This window comes from Mus caroli, chromosome 17, assembly GCF_900094665.2.
Source record: "Mus caroli chromosome 17, CAROLI_EIJ_v1.1, whole genome shotgun sequence".
Lineage (NCBI taxonomy): Eukaryota > Metazoa > Chordata > Mammalia > Rodentia > Muridae > Mus > Mus caroli.
The window spans coordinates 51,638,198-51,643,922 of record NC_034586.1 but is presented as its reverse complement, the minus strand read 5'-3'; positions in this window follow the sequence as shown (position 1 = coordinate 51,643,922).

Genomic DNA, 5,725 nt, shown 5'->3' with positions numbered 1-5,725 from the left:
GAAGTTGGAAAGAACCTAGATGCCCCTCAACAGAGGAATGGATACAGAAAACGTGGTACATTTACACAATGGAGTACTACTCAGCTATTAAAAAAAATGAATTTATGAAATTCCTAGGCAAATGGATGGACCTGGAGGGCATCATCCTGAGTGAGGTAACCCAATCACAAATGAACATGTCTTTTAATGAACATATTTATGCAACTTTGTTAGTTATTTTTAATAATAGAATTGCTGTGAAATAAAGTATATTTGTGATCCCTTACATATCTATACATACATGTGTATTTATAGTTTCTTTGTGTGACAGGTTTGCAAAAATTCCATTGTCTTGGGGGGACTGAGGCTTCAGATTATGAAAAGCCAATCTTCCCACCATATTGTGTTTTGGTTATCAGTCCCAAGGTAATTGCACGCTTGATTTGTAATATTCCTGAGATACCTTATGTTCTATGTGTGCAACATTGTTTGTTTATCTTTCCTCTGTCATCTGCCCATTGTAAGATAGACTCTGCAAGGCATATTTCTGCCCTGAAATGGTATATAATTCTGTTATGCATTTTGGGGCATAGCTGTGGTTCCCAGTCTTCCACTTCTTCCTTCTCAGGGTACCCAGATGCTGCTGCACACGAACTGGAAGGATGAAACAGAGTCCCAAACTCCTCCCATGTCTCCTCGCTTTCTTCCACGTGCAAAAACTTCTTCTTTAATTATTATACATATATTTGTATATAAATACATACATATAAAACTACTCTGTTGAGTTCACTCAATGCCATTGATATATATATTTAGGTTGGGCAAGTTGGAGTTGGATAACCTATCAGAGCACTCACCTCTGGAGACGTGGCTCCTCAGTAGTTTTTGCTTGCACTTCTTGATCTAAGGATGGGGCCTTTGACATATCATCTCAAAGAGAGCAGCATAGCTCTGCCTCCTGAGTGCTAAGATTAAAGTCATATGACATCATGCCCAGCCCATAATTTTAATATTCACAGTTGCCTGAACTGGCAGTAATAAGGGTCCCAAACAGTGATGTATCAAGCCGGAAGACAAGAAAGAAAGAAGACAAAAACAATAGCTGAGAGTAAGAGGTCTTGCATAAACTGATGATTTATGCTAAGCAAGTTTATTAAGAAGCACACCATCTTATACACAATTAAGAGGAGATAACAGCCAAGAGAGCTAAATCAGACATTGTTGTCAAAGAACATGAAGGGCACCTAAGACACACACCTTAGGACTGATAACCACAGCTTGGGGGTCGGGGGAGAATCATATATCCCAAGAGGCCACAAATGTGACTTCTCTGAGGACCTGGCTCCATCTTCATACCAGCCTTGCCAAGTACACTCCTGGAAGAGGACCCAGCGGTAAAGTTCTTTTTGTCCTTTCTTTAGGGTCTGAGAAAATCGTGTGTCAGTCAGGATTCCACTTTATTGGGTTTCATGTTATCCAGTCTGACCTCAATCTTAGAAACTCAGGAGTCCTTCCCACACCAACCTTCCATATAATTTGGAATACAAATGTAAATCCCCACATTGATACATCTAGCTTTATAAATGACATAAATTAAAATATTCGAATTTATACGTTTCTCTCATATATATTTGAGTTTTGATGACTGTCAACACTAACACATTTGCTACATTTTTGTGCATGTGTTTGACAATGTCTTTTTGTATCTTCATCTTCTTTGTAACTGGAGGAAACGGGTTTCCTCAATTCTCATTCGCTGATCTCTGATATTTTTTATTGGTCACTCTGATCACAAAATTCCTGACAATAGACAAAGAGATTGAATATATTTGTATTGACTCACAGTTTGGAAAAAAACACAAATCCACTGGGACAGACAAGAAATGGTAGAGGTTATGATATCAAGAGTGTGTTACCGACCTTCCACACTTGTGTCTCAACATCACACAGGAAGCAGACAAAGAAGTAGGATCAACTATATCTACAAGGCTTCACTCTGATGGCCTAGGCTATTCCCTGTCTTTTAAAGACTCCACAAACACCCTAAACAAGAGTGCCTAGAGAGGATGTTGTATATTTTCCCTCATATTTTAGGTCCCCACTAAAAAGTGGCTATTTAGCAAACACAGCTATGTTTTGTATAACATTCCTTTGTTTGTAATTATTTCCTTTAATTGTTTCTCTTCATGAATTTTACTGGCAGTGTAGATGGCTTAACAATGAAATGTATATATATTTAAGAACACTAATTACATTATAAACATAGAGTAAAGCTGTTTGTTGGTTCATTTTAATGATACATGTTTGTAGCTTTGTAAAATGTCTGCTTATTTAACCATATTTTAAGCTGTTGGAGATTTGGGCTTAGCAACTAACACGTTAAATTTTTTTAAACCTATGATCATGGAGAAAAGTTTCTAGGTTACATTAATTTTTTGTTTTGTTTTATTTTTGTTGTTGTTGTTGTTGTTGTTGCAAAGACTGTTTGATAACAGGAAAGGGTTACTGATGCCAATTGGGAAGGTTTTTGCTTTTTAAATAGTCCTCTCTGCTGAAATAAAATTTTAGATAATTTATCTAAATCTCCTATAGCTGCAGGTTTTAAAATTAGGTTTTGATTTTTCATCCTGTGGCAGATTGCTGTGGCATCACTAGAACACTGTTTTCAGCTGAGAGAGTTTATGTCTAGTAGTTTTCATTTTTATTAATAATACCACTGTTAGAATAAGACTGTGCAGAGGGACTATTTAAAAAGAGTTTTTATATCAGCCTTTACCAAATAATCAGCATTCCTTCTGTGTGTGCTGACTGCAAAAGGAGTGAGTCTGCTTCTTTGCCTGCAAGAAAGGTCATGGCCATCGCATCAGCCTTGGCTCTCCTCTGATATATGTTGCTGAGCTAAGCAGTGCTCCATGGGTGGACATCCTTGGTTAATCTGCAGAGTATTTGCACTTGGCATTTTGTCAAACTCTCACAAGTCTCTTTTGCTAGCCTTTGAATTTTAGTGTCATCTCCTGTAAATCTGTTTTTGCGGCTCCTTGGATTGTCATTTCAGGTCATTGCCAGTTCCAGTGTTCATTCTAGACAGGCCACTCCATCTGTGCCCCACATTTCTGCTATTATCAGATGGAAGCTGTAGGCAGTGTGCAGATGTCACAGGCAGTATGAACATACCTTACTTTATAGCAGTTTTGGATAGTCTTCATTGATTATACATATTTCCTTATTTTCTTTAGGCATATAACATTTGTATGTAATTGTATGGTATATTGATAGGTTCTATATGTTTGGAACAAAAAAACCCACTTCTCTTTCCTTTATTTATAAAACACAAACAAAGATGGAGCAGATACTGAGGGAATAGTTAACCAATAACCGGTTTAATTTAAGATTCATCCCAATGGCACTCACCAATCCATGACAGTATTAATAATAAGCTGTTTTGCTTACAGACAGGAGCCTAACATAACTGTCCTCTGAGAGGCTCCACCCAGCAGCTGACTGAAACAGATTCAGAGACACACAGCCAAACATTGGATGGAGCTCCAGGAGTGTTATGGAAGTACTGGGGGGGGGGGGAGGATTGAGGGCCACAAAGGGAATAGGAATTCCACAGGATGACCAATATAGTCAACTAATCTGGACCCTTGGGGGCTCTTGGAGACTGACCCAATAACCAAAGAGCATGTACAGACCAGACATAGGGCCCAGGTACGTTTGTAGCAGATTTGCAACTCAGTCTTCATGTAAGTCCCCCCAAAACTGGATATCTCTAAAACAGTTGCCTGTCTGTGGAATCTGTTCCCCAAACTGGGCTGCCTTGTCTGGGCCTCAGTGGGAGAGGATGGGCCTAGCCTTGCAGAGACTTGATGTAATCCAGTAGGGGGGAGGTAGGGGAGGGTGTCCACCATTCCAGAGGGGAAAGCAAGGGAGTTATATGGTGGAAGGACTTTGTGACAGAGAGCTGGGATGTGGGGATAGTGATTGGAATGTAAAGTGAATGAAAGAATAGATGGATAGATAGATAGATTAATGGTGGCAGCAGGGGGGGGGGTACAATTTATGTAGCCAGAATGCACAAATGCTGTAGAAAATAACTAATTGTCATTTCACCTCACAGATAACAAATAAAGACTAAAAGGGAAGTAATGTATCAAAACTCACATACGACTGTGTACAGATCCCAGATTTTCTAAAGAGTTTCACACTCTTTAGAACTCTTTCAACAGAACATCAAACTGCAGTTTACAGAATCAAGAGATGAGTGTCAGTCATGATACTGCTTGGTAGAAGTCATCAAGGTATTAAACACTGTATGACAAAGAGGACCTTCTGAGTCAGGTAAATGCTGTCATGGTTATATTTATGTGTTTGGCAGCATGATGGGAATTCTATATCTCACACAAATAGACCCATGTTCTGATATAAATCAACAAAGAAGAAACTGATCAACATTTCTTTTTGTGAAAGCTTTCTTTTTTTTTTTGAATTTTCTTCTTATTCTCTTTCCTCTAGCTATTCTTTTATTCATTATTATGATTTTTATTTTCTCTCTTAATTTGTTGTCTTTATTACTTCTATATTTTAAATACTACGAAAAATATTAACATAAATGGCAATGGAAATTCTGAAAAAAAAGAAGAAACATTGAAATCTTAGAATATGCAAAGACTGCCTATGGGGACATAGTGTTGAAATGTGGGGCTAGACGAAATGATGTATATGCTTTGTATAGACATCTAGGAAAGTCCATGTTATAGAAGCAAAAGGTAGAGAAATTGCATGGTACCATAAAAATGATGTCAGAACTACATTCAAATAGTGCCAAGTGAGAACAGTGAATGAACTGGTCAAGTACTAGAGTGTTCTTCAGTTCTCTGTGCTGTGAGTTGGTTTTCTGCAATTGAAAAGAAATCTCATACTTTTAGCACAGCCCTGTGAAAAGCTCACTCATTCTGTTCTGTCAGAATGCCCAGAAGGAGAAAATTACTTCATTTTCCTCAAACCAATAAAATAGTGAGAAATAGTTATATCCATGAGTAGATGTTAAATCTAGAGTACATTTCTGTCAAAAAAAAAAAACATAGGCTACTTTGCAAGCTCAGACTAGGATTATTAAGTATGAGAGCTTATTGCTGAATATTTATTATCTGCACCATTCCTTAAATGGCATAATATGAGTGTCCTCCGACGGTTTATGGCAGGTATTTGCATACCAATCACGAGTACCCTGGTGTGTTTAAGAGGCAGTGATGTCGTCAGTACTGTTTCCATGCTCATTCATTTTTAAGCTCCATAAGCAGCATCTGTATGCGTTTAAAATGATGGTGTACAGAATAGATACTACAAAGTACTATTTTTCACTTTCAACTCATTTTACCTGGAATTAACATTCTCTTTTGAGGAATAGTCTACTTCAATAATAGGATAAAACACTTAATCTTCAATAGTGCCCAAATGAATTCCAGATATAGAATCTCCCTGCATTCTTTCTTTTTCTCTTATATGATCCATTATTTAGTTTTGAATCATTGGGTACTATAATCAGGAGGCAGAAACTTCAGTGTGTAATTTAGACTTAGTTAATCCCATTCTCTTGTTTATTGCCTCTAGCGGTTGTGAAGTGGGGTCTAGAGAGCTAGCTTAGTGGTTAAAAGTAAACCCTGCTGTTGCAGAGAACTCAGGTTCAATTCCCAGCATCCACATAACAGGCAGGTGAATCGCAACTCTAGCTGCAGTTGATGTG